The 25254-nt window shown below is 42.2% G+C and overlaps 1 pseudogene; it reads left to right on the top strand.

Annotated features, from left to right (window-relative positions):
• The first annotated feature begins 11943 nt into the window (after positions 1-11943).
• On the top strand, positions 11944-16799 carry LOC136530957 (peroxidase 1-like; annotated as a pseudogene).
• Positions 16800-25254: the final 8455 nt, after the last annotated feature.

Genomic DNA, 25254 nt, shown 5'->3' with positions numbered 1-25254 from the left:
GTCTATTTACACAATAGCTATGACACTACCCTATGTTAGTGTGCTCTTAAAGGCTAATTAAAGAGCCACACCAACCAAGCATGCAAGCTCTCACAACTAGCTACACTAAAGAGCTTGACAACTAGTTTGCGGTAATGTAAAGAGAGTAATCAAGAAGGTTATACCGCCGTGTAGATGAAGGAACCAACCAATCACAAGGATGAATAACAATGAAGACCAATCACCTTGGAATCAATGATGAACACAATGATTTTTTACTGAGGTTCACTTGCTTGCCGGCAAGCTAGTCCTCGTTGTGGCGATTCACTCACTTGGAGGTTCATGCGCTAATTGGCTTCACACGCCAAACCCTCAATAGGGTGCTGCACAACCAACACAAGATGAGGATCACACAAGCCATGAGCAATCCACTAGAGTACCTTTCGGCTGTCCATCGGGGAAAGGTCAAGAACCCCTCACAATCACCATGATCGGAGCCAGAGACAATCACCAACCTCCGCTCGATGATCCTCGCTGCTCCAAGCCATCAAGGTGGCGACAACCACCAAGAGTAACAAGCAAATCCCACAGCGAAACATGAACACCAAGTGCCTCTAGATGCAAACACTTAAACAATGCACTTGGATTCTCTCCCAATCTCACAAAGATGATGAATCAATGATGGAGATGAGTGGGGGGGCTTTGGCTAAGCTCGTAAGGTTGCTATGCCAATGCAAATGGCCAAGAGAGTGAGCTTGAGCCGGCTATGGGGCTTAAATAGAAGCTCCCACAAAATAGAGCCGTTGTACCCCTTCACTAGACACAACGCGGGGTGACCGGACGCTCCGGTCATATTGACCGGGCGCTCCGGTCATATTGACCAAACGCTGGACCTCAGCGTCCAGTCGCCTGACGATAGCCACATGTCCTGATCTTAATGGTCACTTGAGTTGACCGGACGCTGCGCTATAATTGACCGGACGCTGAGGCACCAACGTCCGGTCATTTCTAGTAAGGTTCCAGAAATGCATTTTGCCCACCAGACGCGTCCGGTCATGTACGATCGGACCCTGCCAGCGTCCGGTTAGAGACCCTAGCCTCTGTGTGCTGCCCGACAATAGGACCGGACCCTGCCACCCGTGTCTAGTCACTAATCGACCTAGTGTCTGATCGTTTGACCGACGCCAGTGTCTTCACTGTTACAACTGACCGGACGCACTGGTTCCTCTAGGACCAGCGTCCGATCACCTTGTGACTAGCGAGACTAACTCCTTTTCACCTCTAACTTCTTCACCCTTGCTCAAATGTGCCAACTGCCAAGTGTATCACCTTGTGGACATGTGTTAGCATATTTTCACAAACATTTTCAAGGGTGTTAGCATTCCACTAGATCCTAAATGCATATGCAATGAGTTAGAGCATCTAGTGGCACTTTGATAACCGCATTCCGATATGAGTTTCACCCTTCTTAACAGTACGGCTATCAAACCTAAATGTGATCACACTCTCTAAGTGTCTTGATCACCAAAAACAAAATTGCTCCTATGGTTTATACCTTTGCCTTGAGCTTTTTGTTTTTCTCTTTCTTCTTTCCAAGTCCAAGCACTTGATCAACGTCATGGCATCATCATCATTTGCTTCCCCACTTGGAATGTGCTACCTATCTCATGATCACTTGATAAACTAGGTTAGCACTTAGGGTTTCATCAATTCACCAAAACCAAACTAGGGCTTTCAATCTCCCCCTTTTTGGTAATTGATGACAACCCTTTCACAAAGATAAGAATTGAAATTCAATTGAATCTATGTTGCTTGCCCAAGCATATTTACCATGTGAAAAAGGATATGGACAAGTTTCATGAACCCCAAATGGTAGCAATTGCTCCCCCTACATATGTGCTAAGATTTTGGATTGTAGCTTGCACATATGCTTAGATAGGAAATATGGGAGACAATGTCTACCAAATGATGCTAAGGTATAAGAGATGGACCTTTGAAGCGTGATACCAATCGAAGTGCACCATTATACCATCCTTAGCACCATGGTTAGCTCTATACCACTTGGAAACATACTTTGAAAAGATACCACTTGTAGAAACTTACTTAGAAATGAAAGTTATCTAGTGATTTCATTTCATCATTCAATCTTACACTTAGCATACATCACACAAGCATGAATATTCTAAATTTAAAACTTATGCTATGCAAGCAAACATATGAAATGCACATTCAAATGCACCATACAAGTTCATGAGCTTGCTCCCCCTACTTGTGTGCTCAACTTTTTAATTGATCCCTTTCCTTTGTCATATTTCTCCCCTTATGTCAAGTTCTCCCCCTATCACTTGTATCTTTATTTCTCTTCCCCTTTGTATTGTCTTTTCACTATCTTTGTGCACTATTTCTCCCCCTTTGTCATCAATGACCACAAAGGTTCAAAATGTAGATAATACCACTCGTAGGGTCTAGAATATCAATGTCAATCAATGGGGTGAGGATTATTTTCCCAAATTTGGTTCAAACTAGAATATTTACCAAAGATATTTAACTCGGTTTGATCTAAGGACAAGCTTCTTCACACCTCTAAGTAAGGGTTATCTTGTACCATGTTGAGTTAAACACTTAGAGTTCATTTTCTAGATTAAACACTAGGTTTACAAGCCCATAAACATGTCATATGCTACCACTAAATCAAGTCAAGCATAGAAGCAATAGTGATACCATATAAACATCAAATTCATTTGATTTTCATGAATGAGCCTAATAAAATTGAACCACTTGAAAGGTCCTAATAAAATTGAGGATGTGACTAGATGCACTAAACATGTCCTTAGCAAGGATGTATGTCATGCCAATCAACTTTTACCTTGGATTGCTCGAAGGAGAGGCATGTCATATAAGTGGGGGGTGCATCAACACATATTTGAGAAATCCAATATGTTCAACTCATTCCTTAGCTTGCAAAACCTTTTCTCATCCAATGGCTTGGTGAATATATCGGCAAGTTGATCCTCGGTGCCTACACTCCCAATACAAATGTCCCCTTTTTGTTGGTGGTCTCTTATGAAATGGTGGCGGACATCAATGTGTTTTATTCTTGCATGTTGAACCAGATTGTTGGTCAACTTGATTGCACTCTCATTGTCACATAGCAATGGCACTTTCTTGAACTTGATTCCAAAGTCACTCAAAGTGGCCTTCATCCAAAGTATTTGTGCACAACAACTACCGGCGGATATGTATTCGGCTTCAGCGGTTGATAATGCAACACTATTTTCCTTCTTTGATGACCATGAAACAAGTGATCTTCCCAACAATTGACATGTGCCCGAGGTTCTCTTCTTTTCAACCTTGCATCCCGCATAATCCGAGTCAGAGTAACCAACTAGCTCAAACTTTGCTCCTTTGGGATACCACAAACCAACATTTAGTGTATGCTTCAAGTACCTCAATATCCTCTTTGTAGCCTTCCAATGACTTTCTCTTGGTGAGGCTTGAAATCTTGCACACATGCATACACTAAACATGACATCCGGCCTTGATGCGGTCACATAGAGTAGGCTTCCAATCATAGACCGATACAATTTTTGATCCACCATGTTGCCACTTGCATCACTATCCGAGTTGCCATTTGTTCCCATTGGTGTGCTAATAACTTTTCTATCACTCATGCCAAACTTCTTGATCATGTCCTTGATGTACTTGCCTTGACTCATAAATGTACCATTCTTCAATTGCTTGATTTGAAGACCAAGGAAGTAACTCAACTCTCCAATCATGGACATCTCAAACTCATTAGCCATCATATTTCCAAACTCATCACAAAAATCTTGATTGGCTGATCCAAATATGATGTCATCAACATATATTTGCAATACAAATAGATATTTTCCAATCTTCTTGATGAAAAGAGTAATGTCAACCTTGCCCATTGTGAACCCTTTAGAGAGTAGAAAATCCGTCAATCTCTCATACCATGCTCTAGGTGCTTGCTTCAAGCCATACAAAGCTTTCTTCAACTTGTATACAAGGTTGGGCTTCTTATCATCTTCAAAACTAGGAGGTTGCTCAACATATACTTCTTTATTGATGTAGCTATTGAGAAATGCACTCTTAACATCCATTTGATATAGCTTGATGTTGTGGGCACAAGCATAGGCTAGCAAGATTCTAATTGCTTCCAATCTAGCAACTGGAGCATATGTTTCTCAAAAGTCAAGACCTTTAACTTGTGTATAGCCTTGTGCTACTAATCTTGCTTTGTTCCTTACTACTATCCCATCTTGATCTTGCTTGTTTCTAAAGACCCATTTGGTTCCAATCACATTATGTCCCTTTGGTCTTTCTACCAACTCACATACTTGATTTCTTGTGAAGTTATTCAATTCTTCATGCATAACATTCACCCAATCAATATCCTTCAATGCTTCATCTATCTTCTTTGGTTCAATGGATGACACAAATGAGAAATGCTCACAAAATGAAGCCAATCTTGATCTTGTCTGTACACCTCTTGAAATATCACCAATGATAGTGTCTAATGGATGATCCCTTGCAACATTGGTTGGTTGGAGGATTGGAACTTGATTGCTCACACTTGCTTGATCATTGGGTTGAGATGATGTACTAGCCACTTGATCTTGTTCATTATCATGAGAGCCACTTGTACTAACTTGATTTGTATCATCTTGCACATTTGAGTTAGAGAGCACTTGCACTTGATAATCTTCATCATCATTCACTTGCCTAGGCCTCAATTCACCAACATTCATGTTCTTCATGGCATTTGAAAGTTGAATGCCCCTAACATCTTCTAAGTTTTCATTCTCTACTTGTGAACCCTTGGTTTCATCAAATTCAACATCATGAACTTCCTCAAGAGTACCACTATCCAAATTCCAAACTCTATATGCTTTGCTTGTAGTGGAATAACCAAGTAGGAATCCTTCATCACATTTCTTGTCAAACTTGCCCAATCTAGTGCCTTTCTTCAAGATATAGCATTTGCAACCAAAGACCCAAAAATATGCAATGTTGGGCTTTCTACCATTCAAGAGCTCATATGGTGTCTTCTCTTTCAATGGGTGACAATAGAGGCGGTTGCTACAATAGCAAGTCGTGTTGATAGCTTCGGCCCAAAAAGATTGACTCATATTGTACTCACTAAGCATAGACCTTACCATATCAATGAGTGTCATATTCTTCCTCTCAACAAGGCCATTTGATTGTGGAGTGTACTTGGCCGAGAATTGATGTCTAATTCTAAATTCATCACATAACTCATCAATTCTAGTGTTCTTGAACTCACTACCATTGTCACTTCTAACTCTCTTGATGGTTGTTTCAAACTCATTGTGAATGCCTTTGACAAATGATTTGAATATTGCAAATACATCACTTTTGTCCACTAGAAAGAATACACATGTGTATCTAGTGTAATCATCCACTATCACAAAGCCATATTTATTTCCACTAATGCTAGTGTATTGTGTTGGCCCAAACAAATCCATGTGCAATAACTCAAATGCTTTACTAGTGCTCATCATGCTTTTCTTAGGATGGGTGTTTCCAACTTGTTTGCTGGCTTGACAAGAGCTACAAAGCTTATCCTTTTCAAACACAACATCTTTCAAGCCTTTAACGAAGTCATGCTTAACCAATCTATTCAATTGTTTCATTCCAACATAACCAAGCCTTCTATGCCATAACCAACCCATGCTAGACTTAGTGAATAAGCATGCAGATAATTTAGCTTCACTAGCATTGAAATCAACCAAGTATAGATTCTCATATCTAAAGCCTTTGAAGATCAAATTAGAGTCATCTACACTTATGATCTCTACATCATCTACCCCAAATATGCATTTGAATCCAAGATCACATAATTGAGCCACGGATAGCAAATTGAAGTTCAAGCTCTCAACTAGCAACACATTGGATATGCTCATGTCATTTGATATTGCAATCTTACCAAGCCCTTTGACCTTGCCTTTGCCATTGTCACCAAATGTGATACTATCATAACCATCATTGCCATTAGTGTTGATTGAGTTGAACATTCTTGCATCACCGGTCATGTGTTGAGTGCACCCCACTATCAAGAACCCAATGCCTTCCTCCAGCTTTGTAATTGACCTACAAAAGAAGATCAATTCTTTTTAGGTATCCAAACTTGCTTGGGTCCTTGAAGGTTAGTTACTAAGCTCTTTGGTACCCAAATGGCTTTCTTCTTTGAGCCCATTCATGGTTTACCAATGAACTTAGCCTTCACACCATTTGTACCCTTAGTAAGCATATAGCATGAATCAAGCTTTATAAATGATATATTAGCATTTTTGCTCTTGTTGTTGCATTCTTGCTCTTTATGACCCACTTGCTTGCAACTAGTGCAAAACCGACCATTATTCTTCACAAAACTAGTCTTGTGAGGAGCAAAGGCCGCCTTGCCTTTCTTAGGGGTATAGCCCAATTCCTCTTTGTAGAGAGAAGCTCTTTGGCTACCCAAGCACATAAGTAAGCGGTCCTCACCACCATAAGCCTTAGCCAAGGTGTGAGTGAGCTTATTGACCTCCTTCTTGAGGTTCTCATTCTCAACCACTAGAGAGGTATCACAAGTGAGACCATCACTACTAGATGAGATGGAAGTAGTAGTACTACAAGAAGGGTTAGTGGGAGAAACAATGATAGGCATAGATAGTGATTCATTAATTATATCACAAGTTAAACCTACATCATAAGTTTCAACATGCTTCTTTTTATCTTGTTCATTAAGCAAAGTGGAATGAGCCTTTTGAAGCTTTTTGTGAGCCTTGCCAAGCTTCTCATGGGATTCCTTTAGCCTCTCATAAGTTGCTTTGAGCTCATCAAGGGCTTGTTTAAGGGCTTTTACCTCCTTATTCAAGCTCTTGCATTCCCTTCTCTTAATGTCAAAGTGTTTTTTAGCATCTTCTAGCATGTCAAATAATTCATCTTTCGTAGGTTCATCATCATCACTATCATGTTCATTATCACTTCCATCATCACAAGTTTGTACCTTAGTGGCCGTAGCCATGAAGCATGATGGAGTGTCGAAGTGAGAAGGCTTCTCATTTATTGCAATGCTTGCAAGTGCCTTCTTCTTGGTGGTCTTGTCATCATCACTATCATCATCACTTGAGGAAGCATCACTATCCCAAGTGACCACATATGAACCACCCTTCTTCTTCTTGAAGGCTATCTTGTCCTTCTTCTCTTTCTTTTCCTTCTTGTCCTTCTTCTTGTTCTTCTTGTTGTCATCATCATTGTCGCTATTGTATGGACATTGAGCAACAAGATGATCTTTGCTTCCACACTTGAAGCATCTTCTTGACTCTTCTTTGTTCTTGGATGAAGACTTCTTTCTCCTAGCATGGTAGCCCTTCTTCACTATGAACTTGCCAAATCTCTTGACAAAGAGAGCCATCTTCTCATCATCATCATCATCTTATGAGTCATCATCTTCACTTGATGTTTCTTGCTTTGCTTTTCCCTTAGATGATGTGGCCTTGAATGTCACGCTCTTCTTCTTCTCATCCTTCTTCTCATCTTTCTTCTCTTTCTTTTCTTCCTTCTCATCTTCATCTCTATATGTATCATCGATCATTATATCTCCCAACACTTGGTTTGGTGTCATGGTGTCCAAACCACTCCTTACTAGAATAGTGACCAATGTACCAAATCTTGAAGGTAGACATCTCAAGAACTTGTGGGAGAAGTCCTTGTCCTTCACCTCTTCTCCAAGTGCTTTGAGATCATTGACAAGCACTTGAAGCCTATGAAACATCTCCAGCACACTCTCATCTTCCTTCATCTTGAAGCTTGCAAATTTTTCTTTGAGGATGTATGCCTTTGCACCCTTTACATCTTGAGTGCCCTCAAATGATTCCTCCAATTTCTTCCATGCCTCATGAGCTCTCTCAATGTTCTTGATTTGCTCAAAGGTTCTCTCATCCAAAGCATCATGGATGGCACTAAGAGCAATGTCATTGTTTTGGAGTAGCATTTCTTTAGTGGCGGTGGAAGCCTCTTCATCTTCAATCTCAATCTTAGTCTCTACCACCTTCCAAACCTTCCTATTGATTGACTTGATATATGTTGTCATCTTAGCCTTCCAATAGGGATAATTTGAGCCATCAAATTGGGGTGGCTTCTTGGTGTTGTTGATTTGAGCCATTTTTACACCGAAGGTTGTTAAGTCTCAAATCACGGTGACCTCAGCTCCGATACCACTTGAAAGGTCCTAATGGCTAGAGGGGGGGTGAATAGCCTAATAAAATTTTCTACAACAACACTTAACAAAAAGGTTAGACAATTATGAGGCGAAGCAAGTGTTGCGCTAGCCTAGTGTCTATTCACACAATAGCTATGACACTATCCTATGTTAGTGTGCTCTCAAAGGCTAACTAAAGAGCCACACCAACCAAACATACAAGCTCTCATAACTAGCTATACTAAAGAGCTTGACAACTAGTTTGCGGTAATGTAAAGAGAGTAATCAAGAAGGTTATACCGCCATGTAGATGAAGGAACCAATCAATCACAAGGATGAATAACAATGAAGACTAATCACATCAGAATCAATGATGAACACAATGATTTTTTATCGAGGTTCACTTGCTTACCGGCAAGCTAGTCCTCGTTGTGGCGATTCACTCACTTGGAGGTTCACGTGCTAATTGGCTTCACACGCCAAACCCTTAATAGGGTGCCACACAACCAATATAAGATGAGGATCACACAAGCCATGAGCAATTCACTAGAGTACCTTTTGGCTGTCCACCGAGAAAAGGTCAAGAACCCCTCACAATCACCACGATCGGAGCCGGAGACAATCACCAACCTCCGCTCGACGATCCTCGCTGCTCCAAGCCATCAAGGTGGCGGCAACCACCAAGAGTAACAAGCGAATCCCGCAGCAAAACACGAACACCAAGTGCCTCTAGATGCAAACACTCAAGCAATGCACTTGGATTCTCTCCCAATCTCACAAAGATGATGAATCAATGATGGAGATGAGTGGGAGGGCTTTGGCTAAGCTCACAAGGTTGCTATGTCAATGCAAATGGCCAAGAGAGTGAGTTTGAGTCGGCTATAGGGCTTAAATAGAAGCCCCCACGAAATAGAGTTGTTGTACCCCTTCACTAGGCACAACGCGGGGTGACCGGATGCTCTGGTCATATTGACCAGACGCTGGACCTCAGCATTTGGTCGCCTGACGATAACCACATGTCCCGATCTCAACGGTCACTTGAGTTGACCGAACACTGTGCTATAATTGACCGGACGCTGAGCCACCAGTGTCCGGTTGTTTCCAGTAAGGTTCCAGAAACACATTTTACCCACCGGACGCGTCCGGTCAGAGACCCTAGCCTCTGTGCACTGCCCGACAACAGGACCGGACCCTGCCTCCAGTGTCCGGTCGCTGATCGACCCAGCGTCCGGTCGTTTGACCGACGCCAGCGTCTTTGCTGTTACAACTGACCGGACGCGCCGGTTCCTCTAGGACCAGCGTCCGGTCATCTTGTGACTAGCGAGACTAACTCATTTTCACCTCTAACTTCTTCACCCTTGCTCAAATGTGCCAACCACCAAGTGTATCACCTTGTGCACATGTGTTAGCATATTTTCACAAACATTTTCAAGGGTGTTAGCATTCCACTAGATTCTAAATGCATATGCAATGAGTTAGAGCATCTAGTGGCACTTTGATAACCGCATTCTGATATGAGTTTCACCCCTCTTAATAGTACGGCTATCAAACCTAAATGTGATCACACTCTCTAAGTGTCTTGGTCACCAAAAACAAAATTGCTCCTATGATTTATACCTTTGCCTTGAGCTTTTTGTTTTTCTCTTTCTTCTTTCCAAGTCCAAGCACTTGATCAACGTCATGGCATCATCATCATTTGCTTCACCACTTGGAATGTGCTACCTATCTCATGATCACTTGATAAACTAGGTTATCACTTAGAGTTTCATCAATTCACTAAAACCAAACTAGAGCTTTCAATTCCGCCGCCTCGGAATCAACTAGTGGAAGGAGGAAAATGAGTTGGAAAAGACTTCGGCTAGAGTGACCTTCGTGGTACCCTCTAGGGCTGACCTTCGCTGGGTCGCCCGCAGCCCCCTCAATGGAGAGTAGGATTCGAATGAGTCCGAACTTCGGTAAAACAAATATCGTGTCTCAATTCGCATTTCATTTGATATTTATGTTGCTCTAGCTCTTGTGCAAGTTACCTGTGTGTGGCACTATCTTTAGTGGGTGCCTGAAGTTTGGTTTGAAGATAGAGATTGAAAGGAGCAAGTTTGAGGTTGTTCAGCAGAACACGTGTATAACCTACCGGACACGTCCGATATTAGAGCTTAGTGCTGAACTTATTTGATCTGTGTTCTAACTCTTGTGTTGTAGGTTCTATGCTCCTAGGATTAGTTAATATTGTTTATTTACTCATTGGCTAACTTGTGAGGGGTTGTATTACTTTGATTTGGAGTTTCCACTCGGAAACTCCCATTACTAAATCGTTTCTGCTTTTAAAAGTGTTAATTTTCAGAAACGTCTATTCACCCCCTCTAGGCGGCATCCTAGTTCCTTTTAGTTTTTCACCTCTTGCCGTCTCTATAAATTAGATTTTAGGGACTGTCGGAAATAGGACCTGCCTCTAGAAGTCAATTTTTAGAGGTGGCTCAGAATACAACCTCATCTAAAAATCATTGTCTAGAAATCATAAATCTAGCCCAAAAAATAGAAAAAAAATTAAAACCTAGGTTGAGAAGTCACAAATGAGGTGATTTGGTCAAGAAGTCAAAAGTCACACGTTCCCCTTTCGTGGGAAAAAACACACTTTGTGGCCACGGGAGATCAAACCCGCGACCTTAGGCCTCCTGTGTATCTCCCGTAACAACTACACCTATAAGTCATTAATGTCCATTTGAGATTTCTTTTTTCCTCGTTTTATGTTCATCTGATTTTAAATTGAATATAGGGAACCTTAAATGAATTCAAATGAGAAAGCTGTCAGCTACAAAGTTGTATAACTTTTTCAGATCTACATCTTTGGTTTTGCTTGTTTCTCCATCTGAGATGTTTTTAAAAAACCAGAATTTAAATTTGAGAAATTCAAATGTGATGATTTCAAATGAAAAAGTTATCGGCTACAAAGTTGTATAACTCTTCGAGATCTATAACTTTGGTTTTGGTCTTTTCTTCACTCGAGCTTGTTTGAAAAATTGAATTTTATTGTCTAACTCCTATTTTTAAAGACGGCTTTATTTCTAGCTATCTCTAAAAATCGATTTCCAGAAGTGGCTGAAAATAGAACCGCCTCAGCTAAAAATAGCAGCCGCCTCTACAAATATATTTTTAGAGGTCGTTCAGTTTTGGACACCACTGTGGAGGCATCTATAGATTGAGCTGTCTCTACGTAAGAGGACTCCTACCGTTGAAAATCAATTCTCTGCAGCATCAGAGATATGGATAACATCATTTCGATTACCTGGAAATACTCTGCAGCATCAGAGCTATCCTTGTCGATTAGTTTCTAGTAGCGAGTGAATTTAGCAAGTTGCATTTTTAAGTGCTATGGAAACACAATTATGCCCATAATTAAACTTCAAAACTCGTGAGGTGGAGTTTGGAGACCAAGAAAATGCCAAATCATTCGGCAAGCATATGGGATGGTAGTCTGTTGATGCATATTTATGCATTTATCTCTATCACTAATCTATACCACTAATAATGTACTGCTTGTAAATTTTCGTAGAGCCACCCCAACTATAGTCATAATCTCTCCTACGTGTAAAAAAAAATACACCCAGCAACTGTTAACCTTTCGAATGAATGGACGAGATTCACTCCGCCGTCTCCCTTTCTGTCACTTACTCACATCCAACGGAACAGATTATTTGGATCAGTCCTCCTCACTCATCCCCTCCCGTCCCGGGGCCACCCAGACTCTCCCTCTCCCCGACGTCCCGAGCCCACTCCAAGCCGCCACGGAACACATCCGACCGCCGCCCACCGCCCCGCCCGCACGCCGCCGGCCGCCAGGGCTCCAGGCCGCTGGCCATCCGTAACAGGAGGAGGCGCATCCGGTGCCGCAGCCAAGGCCTCGGTCGCCGAGGAGACCGCTTCCGGCTCCGGCTCGCCCGGTCGTTTTCGCCTTCACTGAGATCTGCTACGAGCGTGCGCTGTCCGGTGAGCAGGCCAGATCCTTCTCTCTTCCTCTCTCTCTCTCATGGCAGGACGTCGGCGGCGGGAAGCAGCAATGGGAGAGCAGCTGTTGTGGCGGCCGGCGAATGCAGAAGCAGCAGCGAGGCGTGGCGGTGGATGCTCGAGCTTGGGCATTCCGCGAGGTGAGGTGCTCCGGCCCGGTTGATTTGCCTGATGCATTTTCCTGTCCAACAATAAAACTCCTGAAACTCCTTTTACTCGATCCTTTCTGGGGCGACGGAGAATGAGCAGCAGATTGCTGTTAGGAAGCTGTCTCTGGGTTAACTACAAGGCGTGCGCAGTTGCTGAACGAGGTCCGTCTCCTGCTCAAGGTGCAGCTGCTTGCATCCCTACTCCTATCTTAAATATTTGGCAATTGGCATTGCTCAGTGTACTTGAATGGGTCAGAAATACTAATGTAGTTATTCTGTCTGGTATTTTTCGTGTCCTTTATGTTCACAGCGTGTGCTATGGTTTGCACTTCTTTTTGGTCATCTCAGGATCATCGTTGTTGTGTTGTACCTGGTGACCATCTCCTTCTTTTTGGTCAAGATACTACTGCCATATTTTGGTGGGTCAAAATGGGATATATATATTTCTTTCCATGAGTAATGGTTATATGTTATAGATCTTCAGTATGATTTAGTGAAATTATTCTCCATCAATATCAGTTCACCAGTAGATGAAACTGTCAGAGGCTGCATTGTTGACGCTGTTCCTTACATTGTCATTGTCCTGACTCATACACTTTTGGATGTTTTGGAAAAAAATCTCATTAATTTGCAGTGAGCTGTACAATTATCATGAAAACAAATTTATGAACATTTTGCAGTGAGCTGTACAATTATCATGAAAACAAATTAGGCTTATAATTTTTTGGACAGAGGGTTAGGCTGCTGTCATACAAATGGTATGTCTTATTTTTTGCCACATGGTTTTCAGTATTACTGAATAGTCCATTTAATCCCTCATATCTTGAGATTAAGGTTAAGTTATTGAATTTTGATATTGTTTTGCAGAAAAAATGAAATTGGGAGAATTTTAGAATAGGAAGTGGGTATTATATTAGAAGAACCAGCAAGAAAATGTATGCTTTCAGGAATTTTAGATTAATATATTTTGAATGAAATATATTGTTTGGGGGAATTAGTCAAGTGATTATATACCCTTCACATAATTAGAGTCCTAAACATACCTACTACGTTTAGGATATCAAGTATGTACCTGTTATTGTCATGAGCTACAAAACCTTTTATTGTTGTCGTCTTCGGTGTTGCTGCTCTCTGCTTGCCGACATGACCAAAGTGAGTTTGGGAAATATGGAATGGTGTCTGCAGGTTTTCATCATCTTTGAAGTATATTTTCTCATGAAGATCCAGGAGCTACGTCTGCATGGGGATGTTCCAATATCAAACCACGTTTGAAAACAAGATCTCCAGAGTCTTGTGCCTGACGTTTGATAGTCTTTCAAATTAGTTTTTTCTTGTTTAGGCTAATACTTACTAGATGTTGTTCACCACGTTTGAAAACAAGAGCTCCAGAGTCTTGTGCCTGACGTTTGATAGTCTTTCAAATTAGTTTTTTCTTGTTTAGGCTAATACTTACTAGATGTTGTTCAAAATTGGTTTGCCGTGATCTGCTCGCCACCAACCCCTACCCTGCTTGCCACCAACCCCTAACCAGCCGACATGCTGTTCAAGCAGCACCTGTAGCAGGCCACGCCTACCAAGGACATCTAGAAAATCGTCTGCCGCAGCAGGCCATGCTTCACTTTGAAAGGCCAGGCTTCAATACTTGTTTCTCAGCAAAAATACATATGCAGTCATTGTAAGTAATCATTTATTCAACTACTGTTAGAACTTGTATCTACTTTGTTCACTGAATTTAGAATTTGATCATATGAAATTTTCAGATGTATTTGCCACCCATATAACTATTGACCTCATATGCATAGGTATTGCCTTGATGGTGTTTCAGCAACTAAGGGGATAAATGGACCTTAATCAGCTTGGATTTGTATTGAATTTAGGAAATGCGCTATATGTTCTTTCTTTCTTCACAGAACAAATCAGTATCAGCAAAAACGTTTCATTTAGAGTGGCTTAAAGTTTTCTTATATGTGGAAACCTTAAAAATCAACAATTAGCACTAATGCTTCCTGGTTCAAATCGTTTTGATTTGAATTCCTTGTTCTTGTGTTTGTGCAGAAAGTACACATGGCCGGGATCATTAGGCATTACAAGCTCCTTGAAATGGTTGCTGAGCAAGGAGTGGAATTTCATTCAAATGTACTCAACCTTTGTCGCGCCTATTCTGAATTTAGGCCAGTGCATGGAGATGGAGAGTGTTTCTACAGGAGCTTCATATTTTCCTACCTTGCAAAAATACAGTGACTATCTGATTCTTTTAGGCATTTATTTAAGAAGCTGATAAAGAAAGTATTGAGATGGAAGACACACAGCAGATGGAAGCATGTACCAACAATTAACATGGGTGAAGACTTCTAGATATTGTGTATTATATAATATGTAGATATTGATTCATGAAAAATAAATATCAATTTTATTATTAATTGAATTATGGTTGCACTGTATCATCATGTATTGTTATAAATTTAGTACTATATATATATATATATATATATATTGATTGGCAAACAATATTTTCTTATAAATATTTTAGCTATTTGATTTGTCCGTAGCGTTATCATGGTCATTATACTAGTAATTATAATCCCTCAAATATAATGGGCGGCCACGGATAATTGCCGTGTCTCACACTGCTGTATGAGGTGTTTAGGCTTTAGAACTTGATAGTCAATAGACCATGTCATGTTACGTTCGAGGACGCGGCCATGCATGAACCGACCTTACCCAACGTCGTTTATGTTCGTCATTTGTTTTGTGTTGACCTGTTCACTCGTCGCTGCTGTCAATGCCTCAAATCATAGCGTGGATTTGTTTAACGGATGAATTATGATGAGAGGGAAGTTAGAACATGCATGTGCGACTTGTGAGCGTAAACACAGGTTGTCAACCTACAGCGTACTCAACTAACAGCGTACTCAACTACATGTAGCCGGCACCTCTATAAATACGGGGAGATGCAACGATAAGCCCAACCCAACATTCTACCCTTCATCACTTTTGATAAGTAGGAATACAGTACATACTTGCCCTGCCATACAATAGTAGGGATTTGAATCACCACTTGTGTGCATAATATGGGTCGATCCATGACGATTCAGTGTTGTGCAGCTCTGTTAGTGCCTGTGGCCCTCCTGTTCCTCGCAGGTAGCTCACCGGTGGTGGCTCAGCTTGAGCTCGGCCCCGTTGGGCTTGCCCTATATTCGGTTTGTTCGGTTTGTTTTTTTAGATGGAATAGTGTTTTTTTCTCTCACAATAATTCAGCCAGAAGCCAACACTCTCACGGTGCAACTGGTCAGCACAACACGCCAAAGAAGCGGTTGGCTGAGCCAGCCCGGGTTCGAGTCACGGCACCATCTTCTTAAGACAAAATCAGGGGGACATCTCTCCCCCTGGTCAAATTTTTTATAATTCAGCTAAAACAGTATTTTTCAGCCAGTTTCAGCCAAGTTTCATATCAGCGAACGGGGCCGACAAGACATGCCCGAACGTCGAGGCGATCGTCCGCGAGGAGACGGAGAAGATCTTCTCGGCTGCACCCAGCCTTGCTGGCCCGCTCCTCAGGCTTCATTTCCACGACTGCTTCGTCAGGGTAAGTTTTCTTTTCTGACTGAAGTTTCAAATTATATGACAACGTGGAACTCTTTTTTAATTTTTAAGTTATTATAACTTACAGAGGTATAACGTCGAATGACTGCAGGGTTGTGACGCGTCTGTGCTGCTCAACTCCACTGCGGCCAACCTGGCAGAGAGGGACGCCATTCCGAACAGGAACCGAGAGGGTGAAGGCCAAGCACGAGGCTGCCTGCCCCAACACCGTTTCCTGCGCCGACGTCCTCACCCTCATGGTCCGCGACGCCGTTGTGCTGACCAAGGGCCCCTTCTGGCCGGTGGCGCTCGGGAGGCGAGACGGCAGGGTGTCCAGTGCGACTGAGACGGCCGATCAGCTGCCTCCGGCCTACGGAGACATACCTCTGCTCACCAAAAATTTTGCCTCGAAAGGCCTCGATACCAAGGACCTAGTTGTCCTCTCCGGCGTCCACACCCTCGGCACGGCGCACTGCCGGTCTTACGCCGGCCGGCTCTACAACTTCAGCAGCGCCTACAATACAGACCCATCCCTCGACAGCGAATACGCCGACCGGCTGAGGACGCGCTGCAAGAGCGTCGACGACAAGGCGACGCTTTCCGAGATGGACCCCGGCAGCTACAAGACTTTTGACACGAGCTATTACCGCCACGTCACCAAGCGGAGGGGCCTCTTCCAGTCCGACGCCGCGCTCCTCACTGACGCCGCCACTAGGGACTACGTCCAGCGCATCGCCACCGGCAAGTTTGACGACGTGCTCTTTAAGGACTTCAGCGAGTCCATGATCAAGATGGGCAGCTTCGGCGTGATCACCGGTGCTGAGGGGGAAATCCGGAAGAAATGCTACATCATCAACTAAAGAATTATCGGCTACTAGAGTGTATGATTTTTTTAAAAAGTAAACTCACGCGATATATAGTAGGGCGCATATGTATCTGTTATTCATTTTGATGTATTAATTTATTGTTGTAAATTCATTCCATGGTGGTAGATATACTAAAGCGCACATTATTATATATTGGGGTAATGTATATTTTTCAACCTTTAAGTTCCACAAAATGTGCTAGAGCTATTAGGGATTACACTTCACACTTCACTGTCGGGTTCTATGCCTAGGATCAGAAAAATGAATGTGAATCTTATTCACCTGACGGTGAAGGCTCCTATCACTGTTCGCTTGACCCACAACAGGACAATGATATATCGCTGCCTGTTAGAGAAGAACTAGTTGTGGTTTAATCCACAACCCATAATTGATTGCTAAGGGGTGTGTGGGTGGAGTTAACCACCCCTAGCTTCCCTCGCTGATGTCCTTTAAAGTTGCTCTGTCGTCGTCCTTCTCTTCCTTTTCCTCCTTGTCGCCTGCCACCTCCCCATAGAATCGCAGGGAGACGATGGTGGACTGTTTTCAAAACTTGTAGTAGTCGTTCCGCGCTTAGGAGTCATTGTCTGACAAGCTTGCAGCCAATCATGGAGCGGTGGCTTGGTGTGTAGGATTATGGAGTAGTCGAGAAAGAAGATTGTTTTTTTTTTCCGAGAACATGCTTAGCACGTGTTTCATTAAAAAGAAGTGAGGAAACATACACGCCCAACATCACATCACAGCGAGATACACACGCTGTTATGACTAACTAAGAAACTAATTGTGCAACCGATAGTGCGACGGACGTTGGCAGCTCAGTCGAAGACCGGCGCCGCAACGCGAGAGCACGCTGAACGGGGTGGGAAGAGCTCGCGCATGGCCGCTTTCTTTGCCGAGGACAGGGGTTCGGTGAATGTCTGCATGAACCCGTCTGCAATGGAGACGTCCGGCGCGTGTGCAGTGCGTGCAGCTCCCCCCGCGGGCTTCCATTTCGTCAGAAGTACTTTCTTAGCCTGCAACTCTGGCTTGTTCTCGCGCGTCCCAGATTTGGCCGCGAGCCTGTCACTCCTGCGCGGGACGATAGAATTATCAAAGGGTCGGGACACGCGTCGTCTGGGCGTCGACTTGATCAACGGCGTTTGTAGCGGCAGCTTGAGACTGTTCATGAAGTCCGGGACGGAGGGCACTGCGGCTTGTCCAACAGCAGGCTGAACCGTCTGGTGCCCCTTGGTTTGCTGAGCCCGATCAAGAGGCGAGCGTGGAGAAGCGGGCATAACCTGCCGTTGATGTGGTGAACTGGTGACTGCTGCGGCTGAGCAGAAGTTAGCGGTGTACATGGCGACCGCGCACCAGCCTGGATGATCACACTCCCCGGAGGCACCTGATCGGCTGATCGGGTGTGGCAGCATGGTGCCCTGGACCCGAAAGCTGCACATGGTCGACCTCCACGTCGCCGAGCGACTCAGTCGTGGAGTGAGCGGTTGGCCAAAGTTGGCACTCGTGCTCCATGGCAACCCAATCCAACATCCAGGACCGCTCAGAAGCAGAGTCCGGTGCCTCTGTCAGAGCTTCACTTTCGTTCGCTAGACGCGTAGCACCCGCGGCCAGCTCTACGTGAAGACAAAGTAGCATCGGATCCTCTTTGCACAGCGGCGGAGGGCGGGCTCTTGTAGATCGCTCCTATTTGTAATGAACTGTGAGCGCTAAGAATGAAAACAGAACGGAAATATCCCGAACCGAACCGTATCATTTTTTATATTTAATCCGATCGAATTCGTATTTTCTTGTCTGACTTTACCGTTTTCGCTTTCGCATTTCAGAAGTTTCGTATTTCAAATGTAAAAGTAGAAAACGGTTTAGACATTTTTCGACCGTTTTCTACTTTTCTACTTTTAATTTGAAATATTCCGGCCAGATGCACAGGTTATACAGCCCAATTACAGGTTGTTCACCACGCAGCTACGTTCTTTCTACTGTTGGCCAGCTGCCCTCTCTTATAGACGGCGCCTAGCCTCATCTCTCTTCACCTCACGAGATGGTGCTAAATGTCAGGAAACCAGCAGCATATACACCAAAGCCCACCTGGGCCATAGCCCATCAAGCTCATCGGTTTAACCCCTGCCTGCAAAGTCAATCATTTGATAGTTTTTGCATCAGCCGAATAAATCTTTGTTACTCAAAAGAAAAATCTAAATAAATCTTTAAAATAAAATACTACATCTATTCTAAAAAGATTAATAAAATTATTCTGACTCAGTTCGAGTTCATGTTTCTATAATATGCACTTGTTAATTATTATATGCACTTGAACTTGATCATGTATGCACTTAGTCATGCACTTGGTCTACGGGTCAGTATTCCGTATTGAGTTTTTGTATATCGACCGTGTTCAACATAAATCCGCTCGAATTGGTTCGCTTTCGAAATTCTCAATAATTCGTAAGTTCGCGTTCGTTTTCGTGTCCGGTTTTACCGTTTTCGCTTTCGTTTTCGTATTTCAAATATAAAAGTAGAAAACAATTTAGGAGTTTTTCGACCGTTTCCGACCGTTTTCATCCTTAGTGAGCGCCTCTTCAGTTTTCGGTCAATGCGGATGAATTGTTGCGATATACGAGACTGGCACGAACGGTCATGATGCCTAACACCCGCATATGGAGCAGCAGTCAAAGAAAACTCTATTTCCCAGGCCGGCCCAAAAGACCCCAACAACAACTACAACTGGTGCCCACAATGCAGCCCTATTTAACCGTCGGTTAATTTTATGATTCGTTAGTTTTCTTTGCCAGGTAAAACAACAAATTGTCAACCAGCGCTGACATTTTCTTTCCTAGCCGGTCCAATACAAATTGGTGCACAGACTGTTCCGGCCCGACGATGTAACCTATATTCACCGTTGGCTCGACGTAGGATCCGGCGGTGAAATGGACCCCGATTATCTCAGTCGGTTCATTTAGCCACTACGTCGGCCTAGCCATAAAACCAGCTGTGATAAGGGCGCGGTGATGCCCATTTCTATAGTAGTGTATGTCCTAGTGAAGTAATATTAGCCTATTAGCACTAGTGCTGGACTGGGTTAGCAAACCCCCCTCTAGTCCCGGTTTTCCAACCGGGACTAAAGGCCCGCCCTTTAGTCTCGAGCCCCGTCCAACCGGGATTGAATGAGGGCCTTTTAGTCCCGGTTACTTATACCAACCGGGACAAAAGGGGCTCCCGGCCGAGCCCGAGGGCGACCACCTCCAGTCCCAATTGGTATAATCAATCGGGACTAAATATCCCCTTTTCTGTTTTCTTTTTCTTTTCTTTTCTTTTATAGTTTCTTTCCATTCAATTTGTTTTCCTTTCAAATAGTTTTCGTACATGTATTATATGCTATACTATTGTTCGTCATCCATAAATAAGAATGGAACTAATTAAGGGCTTATATATTACAATGATCATCCCCATTCATCAAGTTCATACAAACTATAATAATTTAAAACAAGTCATTACAATAAACTAGATGTCCAACCCCAAAGTTCAATTACACACCAAGTTCATGCAAGCGCAAGTAGATCACCGCCAAGTTTGACTACGTCGTATTATGTACTCGGCGAAATGTAGGTCACCGATTTTGTATCCACAAATATTATTGGTGTAGAGCAACGCATTACTAACGATGGTAAGTGGTGGTCGAGAAGTCGGTGGGTCAGATGATCCCCTCTTAGTCATAATCAGCTTTTCTTAAAATCCTTCCGTAAGTAAGTGTTGGCCATTCATCGGCATATTTTCAATCAAAATCCAATGCATACATTGTCTGGTTTAGAATGGCTTCAAAGCTACAACCTGCATAGGTTAAGTCATAGTCCTCAACCTTAATTGTTGGCACAAAAAATGGATATGAGAACAAAGCTTTCGAATAACAACAAATCTGAATATAAGTTATGAGTTCGACTTCGACTTTACAACATCATTTTGGTTGGTTCGAGCAATCCTTGCACAGATGCCTGCAACATCATGATACGAGCCCGCATCTATTGCTTGTATCGTCATGGAGGATAGTGTAGGCAGGGTGTACCCAATATTCGCAAGCTTATTCAAACATGATTTGATAGCATATTTAATTGCAATTTTCTACTCCGGTACCTTTACTCTCACCTCTGAGATTTGTACAGCACCTCTAACCCTCCTAGCGGCAATGGAAAAGCCAATTCGAGATTAGACCAATCAACCATTATCTACATCAAAGCTCTCAGCATCCACTCCCTCAACCCCGAAATATGAAAGTGTCTCTTCAAGCCAAATGATTGGGTCAATTACCTACGGTACATTAAAGAATTAATATATATACATATCAGAAAAATATATTGTGTACAAGCATATTTAAAACATATTAATGTATTAAAACATATATCGTTGCTTACTATACTAGGATGATTGAACGGTATAGCCGGCAACCTTGGTTCGAATCCCCAAGCAATACAATAGCCCCAACTCGGGATAATTGGTTCTGGGAGATGTCCCGCCATCTCTTCTCGCTAAAGTTAATATATAAAAATTCATATCACTGGAGTCAATATATGAATTCATACACCAAAATTCATATACATATACCAAAATGCAAATCACTAAAGTCTATATATCAAAATTCACATCTATAAACCCTATATATCATATATATATATATATATATATATATATATATATATATATATATATATATATATATATATATATGTATATATACAAAGTATCAAAATTCATATATATATATATATATATATATATATATATATATATATATATATATATATATATATATATATATATATATATATATATATATATATATATATATCACTGAAGTCAATGTTTTTCATAAGTTTATATATATCAAAATTCATATCACTGGAGTATATATATATATATATATATATATATATATATATTAAAATTCACATCACAAATTGACTCATGATCGAGCACACCGGAGTAAACTAAGGATACGCTAATTTTCTCTAGCCATTTTTCTGAGTTTTCCAATTGTCCTTCATGCCACACTCATTATGATGACAGGGTTGTCGGGCGCTTGGTCTCGCACAACAACACAATTGTGGCCATACCTGTGTGCTCAAGGTGGCGAGTGCGGACAGGATGAGGGTGCGTGGGCGAGGACGAGGATGACGGCGCCACAGGCGAGGACAAGGAAGGCTACGCGAACGAGTACGAGGAAGACGATGTGGACACGGCGCGGCCGGAGATGAGGTGGCGAGCGTGACTGAGGATGAGGGCATGGCGCGGACGAGGAAAACGGCACCGGCGAGGACGACGAGAAGACGGCACGGACGAGGACGAGGAACACAACGCGGACGAGGAAAACGGTGTAGCCGGAGATGAGATGGCGAGCGTGGACGAGGACGAGGGCGTGGCGCGAATGAGGATGAGGAAGACGGCGCGGCGCGGGCAAGGATGCTACGGCGCAGTGCTAGTGAGGATGACGGCGTGGACGAGGATGCGACGGCGCGGCGCGGGTGAGGATGACGACACGGACGAGGGCGCGATGGCGCGGCGCGGGCGAGGACGACGGCGAGGTGGCGAGCGTGGCCGGCTGGGGATTGAAGTGTGGCGGCAATTGAAACAGATCGAAAAATAGTGGAGAAGAAGAGGAGAGGCCATATATATAGGGTTGGTGGCATTAGTCGCGGGTTGGGCCACAACCCGAGACTAAAAGGCCTTTAGTCCGGGTTGGTGGCACAACCCGAGACTAATGATTGTGACCTTTAGTCCTAGGTTGGGCCACCAACCAGGACTAAAGGCTTGTAGTCTTGGGTTGTGGCCCAACCTGCGACTAAACCTAAGTTTTGGTGTGCTGCGAAACTGCTGCCTACACGGTAGTTTCGTTTCCCGCGCCATCCAACAATTTTCCTTCTTTACTTTTACATAAATAAATAGGCTGTCAAAATGATTTTAAATGAAAAAATTATCAACTACAAAGTTTCGTAACTTTTCGTGATCTACAACTTTTGTTTTGGTCATTTCTCTATTTGAGGATATTTTAAAAATTCAAATTTCAAACTTGAGAAATTCAAACATACTTTTCCTTGACAGGATGATTTCAAATGAAAAAGTTGTCGAGTACAAAGTTGCATAACTTTTTAAGATCTACAACTTTTATTTTGATCATTTCTCCGTCCGACAAAGTTGTAGTAAACATTGTTCAAAATTTACATATCTCTCAAATAGTTTAAACTATACGAGGGATATGTAAATTTTGAACAATGTTTACTACCACTTTGTCAGATGAAGAAATGACCAAAATGAAAGTTGTAGATCTTGATCAGTTCTACAACTTTTATGTTTATGAATTTCCCAGCTGAATTCATTTACTACTTCAAAATGGTGATTGAAGTTGCCATTTTTGGAGAATCAAATTTTGAATTGATAAAACAAATTCAAATAAAAAGATGGCCAAAATAAAAGCTGTAAGAATACAATAAATTAATAGAGCATGATTTTAGGAAAAAAAATCATCAATTTTGAAGTTAGTATGATGGAAAAAGACTAGTTACAAGTTTTAGACATAGATTAAAAAGAGAAATCAGACTTCTTTTAAAATTGAATTTCAAACAAAATTTTGAAATAGAAGATGATTTCAAATGAAAAAGTTGTCAACTACAAAGTTTCATAACTTTTCGATATCTACAACTTTTGTTTTGGTCATTTCTCCATTTGAGGACATTTTAAAAATTCAAAATTCAAATTTGAGAAATTCAAACATAGTTTTCTTTGACAAAATGATTTCAAATGAAAAACTTGTTAACTATAAAGTTGTATAACTTTTTGAGATCTACATCTTTTATTTTGGTTATTTCTCCATCCAAGATCATTTGAAAAATTTGAATGAGACGCATGCGACATCGAAAACAATAATAAAGATCTTAGAGAACCTTACAATAAATATTTGGGGTACGTAAAAATTACATATACGATAACAAAGACCTAACAATAAAATTACATATACGATAACAAAGACCTTTCTCTAAGTAGGTCAATGTTACAATCAAAGTGTACCAATATATTATAAAATAATCACCTCAAAAATATTCTTCTAGCACCAAGGTAGGGTCAAATAGGTGCTAGAGGATGCCTATTGACGGTCACTAATACCAATTATAAACCGTCAACATAACCTGCATATATGCTTAATTCCATCACAAAACATAGGTATAGGGGTTTAAACTAATAAATTCCATGAGTTTTGGCGAGTATGTGACTGCAGGAGGATTTAATCAAAAAACTGCAAGGAGGAACTATTCATCAAAGGAAATTACGGAATTCCGCCGCGTAAACAACTTGAGAAGGATCTAGAAGACACCAGAAGGCAATACACCAAGGCGGGGCCCGAGGGGCTGCCAGGTGGGGCCGGCCGGCCCCCTAGGCCCACCAATCGCCCTCTGCCACCTCGTACTTCTTCCTATGATCACCGTTGATTCTAAGGCGGTTTTAGGTCGGTTCATCCAACGGTGATCGAGGGAGTTGACACGGATCGATGACATGGTGATTCCTTGCCCCCTACTCCACCTCGGCCTATATATAGCAGCCCCTACCCCCTCCCTGAGGCATAAGTGAGAGCAGAAGACAGAGATCAAACCCTAATCCTCAGAGCTCCATTCTAGAGCATAGCTAGCTAGGTTAGATCTGGAGAGAGGCAAGCGGGCTTTGCTTGGATTCCCGATCTTGTCAAGAGCGTAGTTTGGTATAATCTTTGTACCCCCTCTCTTTTGTATCTCTATTACTTTTATATGCTTGCTACAATTGTTATGACAATATTAGTATTCATCTTATTCATGTTCTTCGTTATGATGTTCATCGTCTACTTTGATTATATGCTTAGTATAGCTACTTCATCATTTTGTCCATGCATAAGTTCGTATAGCGCTCGCTCCTCTACGCATGGGGTGAGTGGTCGACATTGTGTAAGCATGGTGCTTATACGATACACCCGATATTCTGGGTCATGTGGTAGATCGTGGATGTGACACTCCCGTTGAGTCCTTTATAGTCCACTCTCCGAATATAGGCGCACGTAGGGTCTGATTACGAAGGAAGAACAAGCTCCATTCTTAATCTTCCTTAGTAATATCCCTTATGTGTAGATATAAAGATGATCTTAGCCATGACTACTAAGTGTAATTGCACTAATCATCGTATGCTTTGACTAGTAACTAAGAATGACTTAGGAATTATCTCTCTAATTTCTACCTGGTCATGCTAATGTCTTAGAAAGGAGTACTCTGGGTGGTTAACTATTGATTATCAATGCTCAATTATCATGTACTTATAATATATATCTTATCCTGACTTACCCTTAGTTAAGTTAGACCGTAGTTAGTCTCACACGTTTCCCTATGGATATGATACTTGGAATACTTTCAGGTGAAAGCTACAGCGGTATCCATGTGCTTACAGATTTATC

Source organism: Miscanthus floridulus, unplaced genomic scaffold, assembly GCF_019320115.1.
Source record: "Miscanthus floridulus cultivar M001 unplaced genomic scaffold, ASM1932011v1 fs_23_3, whole genome shotgun sequence".
In the NCBI taxonomy this organism is placed as follows: Eukaryota; Viridiplantae; Streptophyta; class Magnoliopsida; order Poales; family Poaceae; genus Miscanthus; species Miscanthus floridulus.
Note: the sequence above shows the minus strand (reverse complement) of the source record. Positions and strands in the feature narration are given on the sequence as shown.